The following is an 8,953-nucleotide window of genomic DNA, read 5'->3' as shown; positions in this document are numbered from 1 at the left end:
CCTGCTGACTGCTGGTTTCCTGGCCTTCAGTTGTATACTGTAGCTGCCCAGGATTTGCATCTCAGTATACAATACTTTGTTATGTTATGGCAGAAACACAAAATGGCTTATAGAAATAGAACTGCTACAGCAAAGCCTATTATTGCTCTTCTCCTGAAAGCACCTGCTGCATTGTTATAAGTAAAGCTGATGCAACTCCTTTGTATGCTTCTTTTTCTGCTATTGCTGCTCAAGGTGACACAAGTGATTAGCTGACAATTTCGATTTGCATGGGCTTAAAGCAGGGGACCTCTGCCTTAATACTCAAATGATTTAACTACAAAGCATTGCCATATAATTATGCCAACTGTATGTCACTGGATCTTAGTACAGAATCTCTTATAATGAACTAGAGGAACCTGTAATTGTTCTGTTATGGCATGCGAAAAGTATTTTAAAGGAATCAGGGTGGTGAAGAAAAAAAAGTTTACCATCAAACAAAGGTGCTAATACTTCAAAGTTCAGCTCAGCCAAGTCTACCACACAACCTCACTTTTAGTCAAGTGCCTCACAGAAGAGATGTTTTCTACACAGACTAGAGCAGAAGAAAAGTAAAAATAGGCAGTAATGTTCCAGCATAACAGTTAACATGGGATTTCATAAAGACACAAAAAGGTAGCACTTGTGCATAAAAAATCAATTGTGCTATCTATGGTTAAGCACCAGAATTATCTGCTTAAGATATTATATTCATAATTTCACTCTCATGAAGATTCTTGAAATGTCAGAGGATACTTTCCAACCCATTATTACTACTATCCACTAGAAAGAATAGAATGCAGTGTTGAAAATATCTCTGGAACATTACAAGTGCTATATGAAATTCCCCAAGGAGTTTCATCATGTAATTTTAGCAGCATCCTGGAATTAGCACAATACTAATATTGTACATGTAAGAGAAGCAAGCACTGCATATTTGAGCTCATTTCTCAGTGTTGGCATTATATCAAGTATTATAGTCTGATATTCTAGGCAGCAGTAGAACAATGATAAATAAGTCATATGGTAAATATAATATTATGAAAAATATGACTGCACAGCTCATCAGTTATATGTCATTTTGCTTCTTTAAAACTTAGAATGCTTATGTAGTATAGAAATATAAATATTGCAGTGGAATTTTTTTAAAGGGCAGATAAATATGTGACCAATAATAACATTTGTAGTTATATTGCAAAAATAAGGTATATCAAATTGCATGCTTCTGGCCATAAACTGATCATTGTAAAGGTCAGGAATTAATTTTTCTTCACACAAACTATTTTTGTTTGATTTTGTTTTGGACTGTTTGTTTTGCTTCCTCTGGAACATGAAGGATTCACCAGTGACAGAGGCAGGATGATAGACTTGACTCATCCAAATCCTATCTTTCTTCAACTAGTTTCAGAATGTCATTTTGTTTATCAAAAGAAATGGATAAACCCTATGATTTGGCTAAATGGGTTATCAATCATTGTAATTGTCTAAAAGTTAATGTGCACTTACATTGAAGTTTGTAATACTTCTTCACTAATCAAAATACTAGTGTAGCAGGCTCACCTTTCAGAGCTTAGGTTGAGTCCCAGACTTGAGATCCTGCTGTTTTGATTGGTGTAGCCCATCCACCAATCAGGAGGCAGCAGGAGAAATAAAGCCATGCCCCTTTCCTGAGGGGAGGGGGAGAAGAGCTCCCCCAGACCTGATTAAAGACTGTACACTGTCAGGTCTGGAAGACTTCAGGGGTGGAGCCCTGGAGCATATAAAAGGAGCTGCGTGCCCAGCACGAGGGGCAGATGCAGTGAGGGACTCAAGAAGAGTGGAGCCAAGAAAATATGGGGAGCTCTCCCCCAGTGAGCAATAGGTCCAAGGCTCCTGAAGCTGCCACTGGAGGAGCAGGCTTGGGAGTGGTGCAAGACTGCTTGGGCTGTTGACGGCGCACAGGGATGTTGCATGGAGACCTGGCCCTGGGAGCAGTGTGAGACTGCTTGGGCCCATCATGATGCACAGTTCAGTGCACGGAGCCCAGGCTTTGGGAGCCGCAAGTGGTGGCTCAAGTCTGCAACCCCATCAGGGCCTTGGGGCCTGAAGTGAAGTGTCTCAGGCCTCATCTCCCAGCAAGCAGCCAGGTCCCACAGTGTGCAGGGTGGTGCATGGGCCCAAGCCTTGGGAGCCAGGGAGCAGTGGAGGCTGCTTGGGTTAGCCACCTGGCATGAGGACAGCTGGCTAGAGCCTGAAGGGCCCAGCCTGAGCTAAGAGAGCCCTCAGTGCCGAGCCAGGGCACAGGGAAATGGTAGTGCTTCAGTGTGAGGCCCAGCACCCAGGAGCCAGCAGCAGTAGTGCAGCAGCTGAGAGGAGCTGAGCCTTCAGTGCCCAGAGCGGGGCACAGGGTGGGGAGGAGCCCAGCAGTGCAGGAGGGGTGTGAAGAGGCGCTCCAGCAGAGGAGACCCCATCAAGTTGTGCCCTGATCACTGCCACCTGAGGGGACGTGAGTCATCGAGCCCTTGGGCACCACAGGGAAAAGACATTTTGGGCGGGAAAACCCAGAGAAGGGACTGGGTGAGCAGCCCCCCCCCTCCCCCACCTAGTCAAGGCCCTAAGGGGAGGGGCCCCTGGTGCTTCCTGGACACCCCCCAAGGGACCCCATTGGGAGGAGGACTATCTCTTGCCATGGGTCAGGGACTATATTAAAGAAATAGATATTATTAAGATTGTTCATGTTTGCACCTTATATTTTATGATTGAAATGTTGTATTGTGATGTTATAAATAGTGTTATTTAGGTTTTGATCTTGGTTATTGGTTAATGTTCACTGTAAATATATGTATATGATATTTAGTTTTATGATTATGTATACTATAACTCAATAAATTGTATATAATTAAGCAATTTGGGTTTGGGCTAACTCTACAGATGAAAGAGGGATCTGCTCGAAATTCTGGCATCCCTCTCACAGCACCCCCTCCTGCCTACCCATCCCATTGTATTGAAAATAGGGCACACCCTTGGGTGTACCCGGGTTACACTAGTCATACCACACACTTTGGAATTATGAGATATTGATGTTATTTGGAATAATGAGATATTAGTAATTATGTAATAATTATAATGTTCAGATAGGTTAAAATATAATGTTGATAGGTTGCCAATGTATGGGAGCTGGGGCTATTTTTCTAATTTCCATTATAAGCAGTTCCTTTGCATTCACATTAAAATATATAAATAATTGCATTATCAGATGCTGTTTTCTCCATAGTACCCTGCTTCAATAGGCACTTTGGAAAATAATGCCCAGGGGATTAATCAGTGTTTGTAGTGAATGAGGATTTTCTCTGTGGTTAGGAGCAGAAATTACCCATAAACTGACATAAGTGACCAAAGGCCATTTCAAATCCATAACCAAACAGAAGTTTGGTGCACATAAACTGCTTCCAAAGTTGCCAAAACCGTTTTAAGATAAACCTGGATGGATGTAGTATCAGACTTAACTGATCTAGGTTAAATCAGTTTATGGGGGGGGGGGGGCAGATTGAGGCAGAGGGAGAAAAAATTATTTGGGGGCATGCCTCCCCAGCAGGTAAGTCCCACCCGGCTGGGTCCCACTCAACTTACCCTTGCTCCTGCCCCTGCGGCTCTGTCCCTCACCGCAGGAGCCTCAATCTAACCCCTGCCCCTTCCCCTACAGACTGACCTGCTGGGCTGGGGCATGCACATGCATGCATGTGGGCACTCAGCTGCCTACCCCAGCTTTGGATAGACTCCAAGATGCTCTGAGATCTACCACAAGAAGCTCCGAGATCTACCAATGGATCAAGATCCACTGGTTTGTGACCACTGCTCTAGCACCTCCTGGCTTCTGGTCTGGGTCACTGCAGGCATGTGGCTGCATTTCTGGAAGCAGAAGTGAATGTCTGTTCACTTGCTTATCTATTCTATCTATGCAGTCTAGACTAATCTGTGGTGATGTAATCAATTCAGACTTGGGCTTTTTAACCATCTGTACTTAGCCTGTAGGATCCTATTTTATTTGCAGCCAAAACTGAAAGGTAGGTATCAGCAGTGTAAGTAAGGGGGAGAGGGGGCACAAAAATAGCTCCCACTGTAGCTAGGGGTTGGCTGTGCCATGGCCACTGGGCTTGGACAGACATCCAGTTCCTTCAGGGAAAGTCCCTGGTCTTGGGAGAAACCACAGTTCATAATTTTTCTTTCAGAGTAAAAGTGGCCACTTGGGGAGTAAAACAACTCTGGAACAACCCAAATAAGTGGCTTCCCAGAGAATGTCTCTCAGGAGACAGAATTTCTGTGCAGGTGGTTGCTGTGCTTTGCTTCTCCCTCCCCCTCTCAGTATAGAAAAGATTAGAAAAGAAATCCTATTAGGGGAAAATTCAGAACCTGGTACTCAGCTGGTGTATATTAGCATAGTTTCTCCAAAATCAGTGAGACTAAACATTTTTGCATCAGCTGAAGAACCAGCCTTGTGTGCTATTTATACATTGTACAGTCTGGTGGCTTGAGTCTTCCAAACTTTAACTACTTTAAATAAAATTACTGCTAAAATTAGGAAAACTGTCAGTTTTGCAAAATGTTTTTTCTATATCCTGTGTATTTTCCACCATCATATGTATCACAACACAAGTATACTGAAAACAGAAGCTGCAGTCAGGCATTCACTTGTAACAATAAGTATTTTATCTAAAATTATGATTGCTAAAAGAATAGCCCAGGAGCTGGAGTGCACATGTGCTCCACCCCCTTGCTGGAGAGCTACACAGGTAAGCTGTGCAGCCAGGAAGCATTGGAGGGCTGCTCCCTAGTCCACTCCAACCCTTAGGAGAGCCCATTAATTGTCAGTCTGCCCCCTCCCTTGCCTGAGAGCAGGTAGCTATAAATAGACAGTTTTACAGTCAGAGGTATGTGGAAGTGGGGCACAGGAGAGCCCCTAACCCCAGCCCACTTTTTCACACCCCCAGCTTCCCATTGCCCACAGTTGGGTGGAACAGGTGGCAATTTTAAAACCAGTGGGCCAGGAACTGGGCTCAGAAAGGCTCTTCTGAGCCTGATTTCCCACTCCCCCAGCTTCCCATTGCCACCCTTGCTACCCAGCTGGCAGGCATAATCTGGGGAAGAGGAGGGAAGCAGTAGGATAATGCCCCCTGACTAGTACAGCTGTGTGAACTTTGGTCCCTCATTCAATCTGGTGGAGATTCGGCCCAATTCAGTGGCCAAATCTCTGAATCCAAATTGAATCAGAGGACACCTTAATTCTCTCTGAATTGAATCAGAACCCTCCAAATCGATTTGGAAAGTTTTGGTGATTTGGACATAGACATAGCTTTAAATGTTTTTTTCTACATACTTCTAGGTAACAGGCGGTTTGTGAATGCTGTGATGGTAGGGCGCATGGAGTGTCCCACAGAAGCATGGTGGGGGCTCCCCAGTGCAATCAACAGCAGACCTGAAAGTGGACCAGAAGCACTTCTAGTCCACTTGCTGGAGATTGCATAGGGCCCCCCACCCCATGCCCCCTGGCTCAGTGACTAGTGCCTCCTGGGTCTCAGGGGGGGCACCCAGGGTCCCCCTGTGGCTGACTGCAGAGCTGGGGAAGTGTGGGGGTGCCCCCCGCATGCTCCCTGGCACACCCAGAAGTAGACCAGAAGTACTTCCGGTCAATTTCCAAGTTAGCCGCCAAGCACGTGGAGGGCCCCCTCACACTCCTGTGGGATGCTCCATCTGCCCCAGCATCACAGCATTAACAAGCTGCACTGGTACCTTGAGGTATGTAGAAAAAACATTTAAAGCTATGTCTATGTTTAAATTGCTGATTCTCCAAATCAGCATTGAATCTTCAAATTCAGATTCGGCTAAATCGAATCAGGGACAGTGATCCAAATCACCTCTGTCACCACTGAGAACAGTCTAGCTCTCACATTACAGCAAGGGAAGTTTAGGTTCGATATTAGGAAAAACTTTTTCAGTAGGAGGGTAGTAAAACACTGGAACAGGTTACCCAGAGAGGTTGTGGACTCTCCATCCTTGGAGGTATTTAAAACCTGGGTAGAAAAAACCTTGGCAAAGATGATCTAGTTCAGCATGGCCCTGCTTTGAGCAGGGGGTTGGAATCAATGACTTCCTGGGTCCGTTCCAACCCTAATTTTCTATGATTCTATATGATTCTTAAAATACATTTTTTTGAAAACAATGACACAGCATAGTTCTTCTTGATATTTGCCCACGCTTTGAATCTGGATCTGATTTCACTGCACAGACTAATCAGCAAGACAAGCAAATTCTCTGATAACCTCCTCCCCCCACCCCAAATCTCTGTTTAAAAACCACAAGTCCATTATTAAAATGAAAGGCCACTATATACATAGATATCAGTTGAAAACAATGTTTTATTGATATATGTACATTTTAAAGCAATTTGGAAGCCTATCAGTGCCTCAATGACTATAATAAAATTAATTCTAAATACCTATAAATATTGGTATTTGATTTTGGGTTTTCTATCATGATAAATCAGAGCTCCCCCTGCCCCCTTAGCTCACAGAACGCAGGTCCAGGTCCCTTACTCCCAAGTCACAACCACCTGGCCCCCCCTTACTCCCCACCCACAGCCCCCACAGTCCTGCTAGTGAACCTCAGCCCCCACCCACAGCCCTCTGCCTCCCCAGCCCTGATATGGGGCCTCCCAGTTGCCAGGACTATGGGGTCAGGGACCTGGATCTGCAACCTCCCACCCCCCACAGCAGCACCTGAGCCCTAGCTGCTGCCTGCTGGAGGCAGTGGATACTTCAGCAAATCAGAGCATGGAGCCTGGCTCTCCCTCTCCTGCAGCCAGCACAACTGGAGTGCAGCCCGTGGCAGGGTGTGGGTGTGGACTGCCCACTGCGGGCTCAGGTTGGGGGGTGGGGAAGCTCCCTGCTGTTGTGTATAAACCTGGGGGTATTGATACATTTGCAAAAATATGAAAAACCATGTGCAAGAAAAATGCCATTGCATTTGGAAGTCTTAATTTAGAAAAAAAAGGCTGAATAGCTTCAGTTCCTACTATACCCAATTGAAAATGAAGTTTCTCCACACTTTGCAGCATTGGGACATTAAGGAATCTCTTTCGTTAATTTCATACTGTATAAATGTCTGGAGAACTTAAAAAGGACACAGAAGACTGTATCATATTTGCAAATATTATGCAGTGATGTGAGTGTTATAGGCAAAATTGATATGTTACAAAAGCTGTGTTGAATGAAGAGTAATTTGAGCAATATTCCTCAGTGCCAACTCAATTACATTTTGTGATTATAATGGAAAATTGGTTAATAAGCCTTAAAAAGTGCAAAAATCACTGGATCTTGCAAGGCACCTGGTCTATAATTTAATAGGGTGGGAGGGCAGAGATTATTTTTTTTTGAGCCAATAAGCATGGTATAACAAGGAAGAGAATGGGCAAGGGGCAACATAACTATGCTGGAGGGCTCTCTTTAGGGCTGGGGGAAGATGTGTGTTTGGTACAAGTGTTTGGTTTACAGATTGGGTTTTTTATGTGGCTTCCTGCCAAGAGGGAGTTTGCCCCAGAGGAATAAAGATAGTGGGAAAAAGTTTTGAATGAACCTTAAAGATTGCATGTTTGAGTTAGCAAATCCCTGAACCTGCTTCACTTCCCCACAATGAACTATTAGCTTACCAAAACTTAATTTGGGAAGGATCACCTCTCGGAATGAAAGGAATAAGAAGCCTGATCTCGTGTCTATTCAGCCTTTGGATTCTCTGACATTGTAACACAAGTGCTAGTTGTAATGAATTTGCTTTTTCATGAGGTCCTAGACTGAAAGTATCAAACTACTGCTAGACTGTCTCTCTTCTAACTGTGGTTGGACTTGAACCAGTAATCTAGAAAAGAAATGCTACATGCCTATTACCATTTCCATGAGTTATCTGATTTCTTAACTTCACAAAGTTCAATCAGTCAAATCAAGCAGTGGTCGCTGACATATTCTACTTACGTGCATATATCTTTGCATTGAATAACATTTTAGGAATGCTTTTCCAGCCATAAGTGATACTTTTGCAAGAATTTATCTACAAGAGTCTCTGTAGGGCAAAACACTAATGCAGATTTCAGAATGTTAGAAAGGGAGTTGATACATAAAAACTTTCAGAGGAAACGTGTTAAGTATGTTTGTAAGTCCTCTAAAGAAGGTATCCTCTCAAAGATTTGATGATCTTTAAATAGTAAGTGCTTTCCAAACAGGACTATCTGTAATGGGATCATCTTCTCACTCAATTTGAGTATAAAAATAAGTTTCTGTATTTTTACCAACATCATGAGCTATTATATGCTTTTTGTTAGAATCATGAATAAGGAATGGTTCTATCCAATATGACACCTTTTGAAGGAAACAATTAAAACTGTTGTAGAAATAAAAGTACCAAAATATGCATAGGAAATATATGGGCTTGTATCTAGCAAAACTTCTTAGTAGTAACTGAAATTGTAAATCTGACAAGTTTTCAAACCTTAATTGTGTCTGTGGTTTGAGGAGAAAGCTGTAAGGCCAGGTGCAGACATCATACTTTTATCAATATAAATGATTGGAAACTGATCTATAGCTGTAACAGAACAGAAGTTTGGCATACAAAACTGGTCTATACCCATTACAGAAGTTCAGCACACACAGACTGCTTTAAAAATGGTAGAACCCAGTCTAAGACTTGCCCCACCGCACCCCACCAAAGGGTTCTGTTTACCGATCTAAACTATACCGCTTACAGAAAGATGCATTATTTAGTTTGATTCCACCTCAGGCTTTTTGAATGTCTGTACCTAGCCTAAGGGGATAAGTTGTACAAGACAACTTCCAGAAAACTACGAAAATGATGGCAGATTATTTGAGTAATGGTATAGAACAAAAGAGTCTATGTGTTGCTTAGACTTCCT

The sequence above is a fragment of the Alligator sinensis genome, unplaced genomic scaffold (assembly GCF_000455745.1).
Source record: "Alligator sinensis unplaced genomic scaffold, ASM45574v1 scaffold71_1, whole genome shotgun sequence".
Taxonomy (NCBI): Eukaryota; Metazoa; Chordata; order Crocodylia; family Alligatoridae; genus Alligator; species Alligator sinensis.
The sequence above is the reverse complement of the archived record's forward strand: the minus strand, read 5'-3'. Positions refer to the sequence as shown.